The sequence below is a fragment of the Tupaia chinensis genome, unplaced genomic scaffold (assembly GCF_000334495.1).
Source record: "Tupaia chinensis unplaced genomic scaffold, TupChi_1.0 Scaffold000180_1, whole genome shotgun sequence".
Lineage (NCBI taxonomy): Eukaryota > Metazoa > Chordata > Mammalia > Scandentia > Tupaiidae > Tupaia > Tupaia belangeri.
In genome coordinates, this window is record NW_006159655.1 from 1,580,643 (window position 1) to 1,594,802 (window position 14,160).

Consider the following 14,160-nt stretch of genomic DNA (forward strand, 5'->3'; position numbering starts at 1 on the left):
TCCTTTCTCTTTACTTCCATTCTAGAGTCTACAGTCAATCTCATGAACTCATAATTTTTGATGCTTACTTATATCAAAGAAACTGTGAACCATCATTCTTTTGGTGTATTGGTTTTTCCCTATCATATTAGAATGTGCCAGAATGTTGGGAACCAGCAGTTAGCGTAATGGCTATGTCACTGGACTCTTACGTAGTCGACCGTGGTTCGAGTCCCGGACCCGGTGGCTTAAAACTCACACCGGGGGCATGTGCATGCATGCCCAAGATCCCAAGAGGAGAATGGAGGAGGATTGTGGCATGACCATCACCTCTGGGGGGTGATTTCTCGCTTTCTGTCTCTATGTCTCTCTCTGTCTGTCTGGCAAGAGTATGCACCCTATAGCGAAAATCTATCCAAAAATAAAAAAAAAGAATGTGCCAGAATGTGATTATTTTGTTCTTGCAGGTAATCACAGCAGCTGATTTTTAATACAATAGTTCCCCCTTGTCCACGACCCCCCCAAAGATGACTGAACCTGAGGATAGTACCAAATCCTACATATATTATGCTTTTTCCTAAACATACAACCTATGATAAATTAGCCATGGTAAAAGATTAACAGCAATGACTATTTATAAAATAGAAAAAAATTATAACAATATGCTATAATAGAAGTTACATAAATTTGATCCCCCTTTTTCTGAAAATAGCTTATTATACTGTACTCATCCATTTTTGGGGTCACAGTTGACTATAGGTAACTGAAACCACAGAAAATAAAACTTTGGAGAAGAGGGGACCACTGTAGTTGAACTCTCTACTAAAATTTTTCTTTTTTTCTTTTTTTTGGAGTGGTTTTCACTATAGGATGCATGCGCTCACTCAAGAGACAGAGCAACATAAAGCGAGAAATCACCCCCCGGGGGGATGGCCACACCACAATTCCTTCTCCTCCATTCTCCTCTTGGGATCTTACTCACGCACACACACATGCCCTGCATGAGTTTAAGCCACCGGGTCAAGGACTCGAACTGTGGTCGACTACATGGGAGTCCAGCGACATAGCCATTACGCTAACTACTGGTTTCTCTCTACTAAAATTTCATGGCACCATTCTTAGCTTCCATTTCATGCTTCATCTGGAACAAAAGGTTTCACTAAAAGTATTATAATGTTATGTATTATACAGTATAATTTAGAAAATACAATATCTTCATCTTTTTATGTTTTCTTCCTTCAAGTTTTTGATTTTTTTTTAAGAGAGATTTTTGCTATAGGGCACATATACTCACTGGAGAGACAGAGAGAGACAGAGGACAGAAACTGAGAAATCATTTCCCTCCCCCCTCCCCCCAGGGAGATGGCTATGCCACAATCCCTTCTCCATTTTCCTTTTGGGATTTTGGGCAAGCACACACATGGGCCCGACATGAGTTTCAAGCCACCAGGTCTGGGACTTGAACTGTAGTTAACTACATGGGAGTCCAGCGATGTAACCATTATACCATCTGCTGGTCCCCAAGCTTTTGATTTCTAAATAAAACCTATGTGAAGGATTAGGTGTTATAAAACACCTGTGCCAACAGATGGTTAGGTAATGCTAAGTCATTTATGTTAGGAAACAAAACAATATCAGAAAAAACATGAAGTTTTGAAGAACTGACTATGTAATAATCAGTGTAACTGATTATCTGAAGAAAAATCAGTTTTCTATTTTGTTATGATTGATGAACACTGAAGTTCAACGTCTTACCCTCTTGAATTTTAAAGTTGAATAATCTTTTTAGAAGAATTAAGTAGAATATGTAGATTTTAAATTTATTTGAACTTTAAGAACTAAATAAGGCTTTACTAACTTCTTGGGTTTTTCATTTTATCTAAAACCTGAAAATAGGGGACCAGCAGGTGGCGTGGTGGTTAGGGCGCTGGACACTCCCACATGGCCGATCACTGTATGAGTCCCGGACCCGGTGGCTTGATTTCTAACTTTCCCTCTCTCTCTCTCTCTCTCTCTCTCTCTCTCTCTCTTTCTGTGCCTGTCTCTGGTCAAATGAAAATAAATGAATGAATACATAAAATTAAATAAATTACTAAAAATATCCTGAAAATAATCCTTTGTCTACTATGTCTTAAAGTAGATAGTGAACTTTATATGTATGGATTTGTGTCAGTCTTTAACTATTAAAATTACATATTGTGTATTCAGCTTAAATCTTGAAACTTTCTGAATTTCAATCTATGAAAGCAATGGAGTTGAGTAATAAGTAGAAATTGATTTATACTCTGCTACTAATGATGCTATGCCCTCTGTAATTGTGCTTACATATCCTGATGTGCATGACATTTTCATATCCACAACTATCAGTAACATAGAAAAGGATGTAGCCAAGGTACAGACAGTACTCTGGAAATATTCCAGAAATTCAAAAATAGGATTATACCTGTGTCCAATTCAAATACTAGATAGGAAAAAATGTATAATCTTCAGCTCTTACAGCTTCATAATAAGATTTGACAATATAAGCAAGAATAAAAGCATTTCTAGAATCCCAGAGCTGGAAGAGATCTCAGGAATATTTATACTTTCTCAAGATTTCTCATTTTACAGATGTAGAAACCAAAGCCTCAAGAGTTTGTAACTTGTTGGGACCAGCAGTTAGTGTAATGGCTATGTTGCTGGACTCCCACGTAGTCAACCGTGGTTTGCGTCCCGGACCGGGTGGCTTGAAACTCACGCCGGGCACGTGTGCATGCGTGCCCAAGATCCCGAGAGGAGAATGGAGGAGAAGGGATTGCAGCATGGCCATCCCCCCTGGGGGGTGAGTTCTCGCTTTCTGTCTCTCTGTCTCTCTCTGTCTGTCTGGCGAGCGCATGTGCCCTATAGCAAAAATCTCTCCAATAAAAAGAGTTTGTAACTTGCCATGTTCATACAAGTTGGTAGCTGAATGAGACTAGCACCCATCATTTTCAGGTTAGTATTCTTTCCACTACGCTAGCAGTCTCCAAAGTTTGTGATTCAGTACTCTTACTAAAAAAAATATTGGTGGCATTCTACATATAAATATTTGCTTATTGATAAATTCTATGCATATATTGTTGTACAAATGGTTTTACTTTATGAAATATTCAATCGATAGAAAGAAGACCAATTTAAAAACCAAATTTTATTTTATTTTTTATTCCCGGGGGGGGGGAAGAGAGAGAGAAAGAGAGAGAGAGAGAGAGAGGAAAGGAAAGAAAGATAGGCATCTCTGATAGGGCCCCAAGCCCCCCAATTAGGATTGCATAGTTGTGCCCTACCGTTCAGGTTAGCCTGGGAACTGAATCCAAGCTTCCCATGTGGCTTCCAGACTCTCAAATGGTGGAACTACCTGTACACTACCCCAAATTTGATGTTTTTAGAAAATTGAAGTGCTAGTATTTTTTCCTATGCCTCCATGGTTTGCCTTCATGGACTCCTCATTTAGGAGATTATAACATCTTGCCATACTATATCTCTGATGTTGATTTGCTATTCTTGAATCTATTTGCATAAGTAGAGGTACAAAATTATCACAGTCTAGTTAAAAATAAAACATTAAATAACTCAAGCTCTATACTGGGTCATCCGAAAAGTCATGGCATATTTTTCTTTTTTTCTATGCAAAAATGCACCATGACTCTTCAAAAGACCTAATATAAAATAACAGCTGTTTCCTTACAATTATACTTACAACCACTATATAATTTTGTAAAGTTGTTTCAGGTTCCCAAAGAAGAAAGAATTTGTTCATACTTACATTAAGTATGGAGCTACTTAACTATGTTACTTTCTGAAGATATTCTTTTTTTATTTTTCTTTTTTCTTTTTTCTTTTTTTTATTTGGTATTGGGCGTGTGTGCTTGCCAGAAAGAGAGAGAGACAGAGAGACAGAAAGCAAGAAATCACCCCCCCTGGGGGGGGGGATGGCCACGCTGCAACCCCTTCTCCTCCATTCTCCTCTCAGGATCTTGGGCATGCCTGGAGTGAGTTGAAGCAACTGGGTCCAGGACTTGTACCACAGTCGGCTACATGGGTGCCCAATGACATAGCCATTATGCCGACTGCTAGTCTCAATTTTCTGACAGTCTACCAGCACATCTCAGAAAAATGAGGCACTTTGGGGATTGTCTTTGCTGAGTCTGCTCCCAAACCCAGCTACATGCTCATGATTATAATGCATTCTTGGTTTCTCTATGTCTTTCCCACTGCCTATGACAATTCAAGGAGAAAGATGGTCTCAGTTATCTTTGAATCAACACTGTCTGCTGCCTGATACTGTTCAATAAATGTTTACTGAGTTAAGTGAAATCAAGATTCATTCTCTTGCAATCATACCTGAGCTGAGTAGCTCTCAACCCTGATTTCACATCAGAACTTGCTGAGGAGCTATTGAAAAATGCCCAGAGCTGTGGTAGGACTTCCAATATGGTGGAATGAATAACTTGTCAGTTTCTTTCTCTCCCAATGATAAGATGAGACATGTTGTTAAAAACAGTTCCATTCAGGGCTCTGAAAATCAGTTAAAGGCATACATTGCATTGAAAAGTGGTTATTTAAAAAAAAAATGAATTATATGTGTGAACTGTATTCTTGTTTAGGCTTCTTTAATCCCCCACCCCTAGCTCAGTCCATAAGATAGTTTTGCAATGGTGGGAAAAAGGTCTAAAAAGGGAACCAGCAGTTAGCGTAATGGCTGTGTCGTGGACTCCCACGTAGTCGACCGCGGTTTGCGTCCTGGACTCGGTGGCTTAAAACTCACGCCAGGCGCGTGTCGTGCGTGCCCAAGATCCCGAGAGGAGAATGGAAGAGAAGGGATTGTGGCATGACCATCCCCCCTGGGGGGTGATTTCTCGCTTTCTGTCTCTCTGTCTGTCTGGCGAGCACATGCGCCCTATAGCGAAAACCTCTCCAAAAAAATAAAAGGTCTAAAAAGGAGACTTCACCAGAAGAGGATCACTTGATTTGGAGCAGATTTGGAGCTCACATCCAGCAACAGCTATACGCAACAGTAGAAATCTAGGTGGTAAACAATCAAGGGAAGACCAGCAACTCAGACAGCCTGAGGTTACATCATGATTGAGGAAAGAGCAGACTGGCCAATCAGCCAGAAATTTGGACTAGCCCATCAGCCAGAAATTTAACAGGAAGAAATGGGAAATAAGACCATCATAGGGGACCCTCATAAGCTTTCCATACATGTTCATGCAGGAAAAACTGCAGAGGACTCAAGTTTTCTACACATCATTGGCTCATCACGATGAGCCACTGAGTAGGTTATTACCATTCTTTCAGGCCAAGAAGAAGGAAGCTGCCAGAGTTGGACAGAAGCCCGGAAAGGGACATGAAGGGAGATGCTGTCACAGGTGGCAGAGGAGAAAAAAGGGCCCAATGGCAGAGAGACCACAGAAGTGGATTTGCTGACCACAGAACTAGAGGACTTTGAGATAAAGAAAGCTGCTCCTTGAGCTGTCACTGGTATCCTGGCCTGTCACCCTAACCATACTGATGTCCACATTATCAACCTGTCACTCACCTTTCACAGTCAAGAGCTGCTGAGTGACACCAAACTGGAATTAAACTCAGGCCGTCATTATGGCCTCATTGGCTTAAATGGAATCGAAAAGTTCATGCTGCTCTCTGCTATTGAGAAACATTATGTGCCCATACCTGAGCACACTGACTCAAGAGATGCCTCCTAGTGACAAGATACTCTTGTAGTGTGTGATGGAATTTGACACAGAGCGGGCCACACTGGAGAAGGAGGCTGAGTGGTTTGCTCATTAGGATGTGGAGTGTGAGAAGCTCATGGAGCTCTACGAACGCCTGGAGGAGTTGGATGCTGACAAGGCAGAGATGAGGGCTTCACGGATCTTGCACGGACTGGGTTTCACACCTGCCATGCAGCGCAAGAAGCTGAAAGACTTCATGGGGACTGGAATGTGAGGGTTGCCCCTGCCAGAGCTCTCCTTATTTGGCCCTTCATGCTACTCTTGGACAAGCCAACCCAGTCACCTGGACCTAGATGCCTGTGTATGGTTGGAAGAAGAACTAAAAACTTTTCAGTGCATCCTGGTCCTCATCTCCCATTCCCAGGATTTTCTGAATGGTGTCTGTACCAACATTATTCACATACACAACAAGACACAGAAGCACTATACGGGGAATTATGATCAGTATGCGAAGACATGGCTAGAGCTGGAGGAGACCCAGATGAAGAAGTTTCACTGGGAGCAGGACCAGATTGTGCACATGAAGAACTATATTGCTAGGTTTGGTCACGGCAGTGCCAAGCTGGCCTGGCGCGCCTAGAGCAAGGAGAAGGCATTACAGAAAATGATGGCATCAGGACTGACAGATTCGTGAGCAACAAGACACTGTCATTTTACTTTCCACCACGTGGAAAAGTCCCTCCACCCATCATTATAGTGCAAAATGTGAGCTTCAAGTATACAAAGGATGAGCCTCGCATCTGCAATATCTAGAGTTTGGTACTGATCTTGATACACGAGTGGCTCTGGTAGGGCCCAATGGAGCAGGGAAGTCAACTCTCTTGAAGCTGCTAACAAGAGAGCTATTCCCCACAGATAGGATGATCCGAAAACACTCTCACTTCAGCATTTACAAGAACAGCTGGACTTAGACCTCTTGCCTTTGGAGTACACGATGAAGTACTCCAGAGATCAAGGAGAAGGAAGAAGTGAGGAAGATCTGTGAGTGATATGGTCTCACTGGGAAATAGCAGGTTGCACAGGAAATTTGGGTCTGTGAGAAACAGACAATCACTAAGTGGCCTGAAAACATCCTGGCCTATAAGGAGCACCTCAAGTCCAAGGTGGTGGATGAAGAGCACCAGTTCATCAAGAGGACTCAATGTGTGAGCCCTCTGCCCAGGCTAGGGTCAGGAGCTCCATCTGGGAACTAACAGCTACTACCCTGACCAGCTGCTCAGGACAGGAGCCTGGGGCTACCCTCTTGCATTGCTGCAATACTGCTCCCCAGCCTCTTCCCATCCCCTCAATCTGTCTTGGCTATACTGCATTCTCTTATCTACAGCTGGACAGTGCCTGTTCGTCTCCTGTCCTCCTTCTGGTTATGTGTGTCCGTATCTGGACTCCACTGGTGCTGCCTTCCAGCCCGCTGCTGATTTCCTTGTGGGAGACGAATGCAGCTAGAAGTACCTGAGACTCAAGGGCCGAGGCCCTGGATTTGGCCCTGAAGGAGCTTAGGATCTTCGTTCTTTTGGTTTTGGTGATGTTAGAGAAATGTCCCCCAGACCACCACCCCTGTTCCTTTTTGCTTCTGGTTTGGAGCTCTGGACCAGGGCCTTACTCCTGGTCAGTTTTTAAATAATTATTTAGCAGTGTAACTTTTAGACCTGCATGAAATCTACAAAGCATCCAATAAAGAAAGAGGAAGCCATGGTTCCTACCTTCCTTCTCAGGGGGAAAAAAAAAATTACAGTGGGTGCATGTGTGTGTGTGTGTGTGTGCCCAAAATCCCAAGAGGAGAATGAAGGAGAAGGGACTATGAATTGACCATCCTGCCTGGGGCAGGTGGTGATTTCTCACTTTCCCTCTCACTGTCTCTGTCTCTCTCTGTTCAGTGAGTGCACGTACCCTATGGCAAAAAATCTTAAAAAAAGAAAAGAGAGATTCTGCAAATGTATTTAGGAAAGTTACTAAACAAAAACAAAATACAGCAACAACTCACTTGCAAAATTCTGAATCCGGAATTGTGACAACATTCTATCTAACATGTCTGATTTATGAGATATGACAAGAAATAGAAAATCATAATACACATTAAGAGAAAAGCTATAAATAAGAATTGTCTCTACGTGGTTCTTGATGTTAGATTTGGCAGACAAAGCAGAAATCATAGTATGTTCAAAGACTAAAGGAAACAAGTCTATAAGACTTAAAGGAATAGGGGACAAGCAGCTGGCGCAATGGCTATGTCGCTGGGCTCCCATGTAGTCGACCGCGGTTTGAGTCCTGGACCCAGTGGCTTAAACCCATGCTGGGTGTATCTCATGCTGGGTGCACGTGTGTGCATGCTCAAGATCCCAAGAGGAGAATAGAGGAGAAGGGATTGCGGCGTGGCCATCCCACCCGGGGGTTGATTTCTTGGTTCCTTTCTCTCTATCTCTCTCTCTGGCGAGCATGCACACCCTATAGCAAAAAGCTCTCCAAAAATAAAAAACCCCAAAATTACATATCCAATGAAATTATCCCTCAAAACTGGAAGCAAAATAAAGACATTCCTAGACAAAGACTGAGAAAATTCATTGCTAACAAACTATTCAGGAGTCATTTAGGTTTAAAAAAATGATATCAGACAATAATTTAAATTGACACACAGAAAATTAAAAGCATCAGAGAGTAACTGAGTAAATATAAAATATGATATGTGTGTGTAAGTGTATGTATCTCTCTTCTCTTAAATTCTTTAAAAGATGTATGATGGCAGAAAGCAGAACTACATTGCAATGTTGGGTTTATAAGATACATAGCTGTAATATATCTGACAATTGTACAAAGGAGAGGGAGGAAGTAGAGCTATATTGAAGCAAAGTTTTCTATTTTACTGGTATGAAGTGTAAACCTGAAGTAGATAGTGATAAGATAATGTGTGTATTATAATCACTAAAGCAATTCCTAAGAAAATAACTCAGAAATATAATCAAGAGACAAAGGAATTGAAATGGGACACTAAAAACATCTAACTCAAAATGGGGCAGTGAAGGAAGAACAAAGGAACAAGATATGTGATATAGTGAAAACAATAACAAAAGTGGCAAACATAAATCCAACCAATATAGTTAACTTTATTAACTATAAGTGGGCTAAAAACTCCAAGGAACAGGCAGAGGTCGTCAGAATGGATGGGGAAAAAAAGCCAATTATATGTCACTGTAAGAGGCACACTCTAGGCACGGTGCTGTTTTCTCTTAAAGTTTTTGGTTACTTTTTGCGAGCCATGGAGAATGACTTTATCTGCATTACTACATGGGTCACAGAGGCAAGTTCAGTCACGAGTTCCTGGAGTTTGAGTTCAGACCCGATGGAAAATTGAGATATGCAAACAACAGCAATTACAAAAATGACATCATGATCAGAAAAGGCTTATGTACATAAAAGTTTGATGGAAGAACTAAAGAGAATAATTGATGACAGTAAAATTACCAAAGAAGATGATGCTTTGGGGCCGCCTCCTGACCAAGCAGGCTGGCAGGAGCTTGAAATTGTCATTGGAGATTAACACATTTCTTTTACAGCATCAAAAATTGGTTCCCTTATTGATGTCAATCAGTCCAAGGACCCAGAAGGCTTACGAGTATTTTATTGTCTTGTCCAGGACCTGAAGTGTTTGGTCTTTGGTCTTACTGGATTACACTTCAAGATTAAATCAATCTAGATTGAATGTTGGTGTGGACTTGAGGAGTATAGGAGTAGTTTTTAATTACCATTATGAGGAAATTTTTGTGTATATCAGGACAATACTTTTTTAGAAACTGTAAATGATCCTCTTTAGTAAATACATGATAAAATAAAAAAAAAGAGGCACACTCTAAATTAAGAAGGCATATATGTTAAAGTAAAAGGTTGGAAAAAAATCTATCAAACATATGGAATGATAAGAAGGTGGACTAACTATTTTAATAGCAAACAAAATACATTAATTCAATAAATATTATTAGAGACAAAGAGAGACATTTCATAATAAAATAGTTGGAAAATTGAGATATGCAAACAACAGCAATTACAAAAATGACATCATGATCAGAAAAGGCTTATGTACATAAAAGTTTGATGGAAGAACTAAAGAGAATAATTGATGACAGTAAAATTACCAAAGAAGATGATGCTTTGGGGCCGCCTCCTGACCAAGCAGGCTGGCAGGAGCTTGAAATTGTCATTGGAGATTAACACATTTCTTTTACAGCATCAAAAATTGGTTCCCTTATTGATGTCAATCAGTCCAAGGACCCAGAAGGCTTACGAGTATTTTATTGTCTTGTCCAGGACCTGAAGTGTTTGGTCTTTGGTCTTACTGGATTACACTTCAAGATTAAATCAATCTAGATTGAATGTTGGTGTGGACTTGAGGAGTATAGGAGTAGTTTTTAATTACCATTATGAGGAAATTTTTGTGTATATCAGGACAATACTTTTTTAGAAACTGTAAATGATCCTCTTTAGTAAATACATGATAAAATAAAAAAAAAGAGGCACACTCTAAATTAAGAAGGCATATATGTTAAAGTAAAAGGTTGGAAAAAAATCTATCAAACATATGGAATGATAAGAAGGTGGACTAACTATTTTAATAGCAAACAAAATACATTAATTCAATAAATATTATTAGAGACAAAGAGAGACATTTCATAATAAAATAGTCAATTCCTCAGAAAAATTTAAAAATTACAACTGTATATGCACTTAGCAACACAGCCCACAAGTACATGAAGCAAAAGGTGATAAATTGAAAGAAAAAATAATAAATCGAAAAATAGGAACAACCCGTGGCCTAGTGGTTAAGGTGGCTGGATCTCATACGACTAGCCATGTGGTTTGGAGTCCTGGTGGCCTGAGTAACATACAAGGTGCATGTGCGAGTGTGCCCAAAAATCTCAAAAGGAGGAAAGGATAAAGGAGAAGAGATTGAGGTATAACCATGCCTCATGAGAAGTGCTTTCTCTCTTTCCCCTCATCTCTTTATTTTTCTGTGGTAAGCACATGGAACCTCTGGCCAAATAATAATAATAATAATAGTCAGAAATGTCAATGATCCATTCTCAGTAACTGGTAGAACAATTAGACAAAAATTAGCAAGGATATAGGTGACTTTGAAAACACTATCAGTCCACTTGACCTAACTAATTTTTCTAGAATACCTCATTTCATGAAAAGATAGTACTTATCTTTTCAACATTCTCCAGGAGAGTGCACATGCTAGTCCACAAAAAATTTCAATCAATTTAAAAGGACTGATCTCATACAAAACCTATTCCTTGACAACAGAAGAATTAAATAGGGATCTACAACAAAGAAATTTAGAAAATCTTCAAATATCAAGAAATTAACAAAATACTTCTAAATAATTCATTGGTCAAAAAATAAATCAAAAGGGAAATTAGAAAATATTTTTACATTAAGACAAAAATACAGCATAGTAAAATTTATGGAATACAGATAAAGCAGTGCTTTAAGAGTCTACATTAGACAAGAAAAAGGCCTCATATTAGTACCTTAAGTTTTCACTGTAAGAAGACAGAAAAAAGATTAAACTCAACACAAAAGGGAGATATAATGAACACTAGACAGGAGGGCCATCTGTAGTTCAAATCCCAGCTCTGGTGGCCAAGCATGTATGCCTGAATGCCCCAAATCCTGATGTGATGGTGAAATGAAGTGAAAAGGATTGGGGCATGATCATACCCAATTAGATTGCTCTCTCTCTCTCTCTCTCTCTCTCTCTCTCTCTCTCTTTCTTTCTCTGGCAAGTGTATGCACTCTCTAGCAATTAAAAAATATTTTTTTGAAATAATAAATGTATACTAAAAAAAGACTTAGAGGGACCAGCAGTTGGCATTATTGCTGTGTTGCTGGACTCCCATGTAGTCGACCACAGTTCAAGTCCTGGACCCAGTAGCTTAAACTCACACTGGGTGCAGGTGCGTGCATGCCCAAGATCACAAGAGGAGAATGGAGAAGGGCTTGCAGTATGGCCGTCCCCCCAGGGAGTAATTTCTCGCTTTCTGTTTCTCTGTCTCTGTCTTTCTGGCTAGCACACGTGCTTTATAGCAAAAACCTTTCCAAAACAACAAAAAAAGAGACTTAGAGGGAAAATTAATGAAATATAAGATAGAATAGATAAAATCAGTGAAACAAAGAAAAAAGCTCATCAAAAAGACTAAGGAAATTGATGAATCTTGTTCCTGGATGGTCCATGGGGCAAAAGAAAGAGAAGACAACACATTTTCAAAATCAAGAAAGAAAAAGGAAGCATCATTTTCAACTTTATAGAAATTAATAACCCCAAGGCCAGCAGGTTGTGTAGTGGTTAAGGGCACTGGACTCCCACATGGCCAACTGCAGTTTGAATCCCAGACCTGGTGGCTTGCCTTCTCACTTTCCCTCTCTCCCTTGCTCACTCTATCCCTCTCTGGTCAAATAAAATAAATAAATAAATAAATAAATAAATAAATAAAATAAAGTTCAATAAAATATTTCTTTTTAAAAAAAAAAGAAATTAAGACCTCCACAAGAAAATAGTATAGATGCCTTTGTGCCAACAAATTAAACAACTTAGGTGACTTGGACAAATTCTGATAAAAACTCAAATTATCAAAACTTCAAGAAAAAAATTAAAAAATCTGAACAGAACAAAAACAAGTAAAGAAATTGAATTATTAATTTGAAGTTTTCCCACAATGACAAACCATTCCCAAATGGCTTCATGAAAAAAATCTCACCAAATATTTAAAGAGGAAACATGACTAATTATTTCCAAATTTTTAAAAAATAGGGAAGAGAACATTTCCAAATTAATTTAATGATATCAGAATTATCTGATCTCAACCAAACAAAAACATTATATTAAAAGAAAACTACAGACTGGGACCAGCAGTTAGCATAATGGCTGTCGCTGGACTCCCATGTAGTTGACCACGGTTCAAGTCCTGGGCCCGGTGGCTTAAAACTCATGCTGGGCGTGTGTGCGTGCATGCCCAAGATCCCAAGAGGACAATGGAGGAGAAGGGATTGCGGTGTGGCCATCCCCCCTGGGGGGTGATTTCTCACTTTCTGTCTCTCTGTCTCTCTCTGTCTGTCTGGCAAGTGTACGTGCCCTATAGCTAAAACCTCTCCAAAAAAAAAGAAAAGAAAAGAAAACTACAAACCAATATCTCTCATGTACATAGAAAAAAATATTCTTCACAAAATACTAGCAAATGGAATCCAGCAACATACAAAGCATATAAAACCAAATGGAGGGGCTGGCAGGTGGTGTGGTGGTTGGGGTGGTCGATTCCTACATGGCTGACGGCAGTTCAAGTCCCAGACCTGGTGACTTGCTTTCTCACTTTCTCTTCCTGTCTCTCTCTCTGGTCAAATTTAATAATAATAATAATGATAATAATAATATAATTAAAGAAACAATTCTTTAAAAAATAAAACCAAACGAATTTATCACAAGAATGCACTTAATATGTCAATTAGAGTAATATACTATTTTAACAGAATAAAGAATAAAAACCACATTATCATCTCAATAAAAGCAGGAAAAACATTTGGCAAAATTCACACTCATTCATGTTAAAAACTATCAACAAAATAAGAATAAAAGGGAATTCCCAGAACCTGGTAAAGTTCATCTATGAAAAATCTGCTGCTAATAGCATACTTAATGGTAAAAACCAAACAAACAAACAAAAAACCGAAGGCTTTCCTCTATTTTTGCCACTTCTGTTTGGTATTGAACTGGAGGCTCTAGTTAAGGTAATTAATAATTTAAAATAAAAGAAGAAGAAAGAAAGAAAAGAAGACGCCTACCTTATAGGACAAATTATATAATCTTGTATATATAGGAAATCCTAAAGAACCCACACATGCATCAAATGCTAATAAATTAGTGTATTCAACTAGGTCATAGGATTCAAAATCAAAACACAAAAATGAATTATATTTCTACATGCTAGCAATGAACAATACAAGAATAAAATTATGATATTTACAAGAGCATCAAAAATAAAATTTTAAGGAATAACTAACAAAGATGTAAAATACTCGCACACTGAAAATTGCAAAGCATTATTACAAGTTAAAAATCTAAATAAATATTTCATGTTCATGAAATAGAAGACTTAACATTGTTAAGATTACACATTTTTTTTCAAAATTGATCTAAAGATTCAACATAATCCTTATCAAAGTCTCAATAGATTTTTTTTCTTTATATAAATTGACAAGGTGATCCTAAAGTTTGTATGGGAACTACATAGGCAAAAACATTTTTGCAAAAAAATCAATTTGAGGACTTGCATTCACAAATTTCAAAACATTTTTTTTCTCTTTTTTGAGAAGTTTTTGCTATAGGGCGTGTGCGTTTGCCAGACAGACAGAGAGAGACAGAGAGACAGAAAGTGAGAAATCA

At 38.8% G+C, this 14,160-nt stretch overlaps 1 protein-coding gene and 3 pseudogenes across 2 annotated transcripts in view; 3 read left to right on the forward strand and 1 right to left on the reverse strand.

The window, feature by feature from the left end:
• MYOM1 (myomesin 1) overlaps positions 1 to 14,160 on the reverse strand; it is a 176,755-nt gene that overhangs the window by 134,550 nt on the left and 28,045 nt on the right. The gene's annotated exons all lie outside the window — the stretch shown is intronic.
• Positions 5,200 to 6,742, forward strand: LOC102479676 (ATP-binding cassette sub-family F member 2 pseudogene; annotated as a pseudogene).
• On the forward strand, positions 9,003 to 9,420 carry LOC102480091 (protein mago nashi homolog pseudogene; annotated as a pseudogene).
• On the forward strand, positions 9,524 to 10,088 carry LOC106734671 (protein mago nashi homolog; annotated as a pseudogene).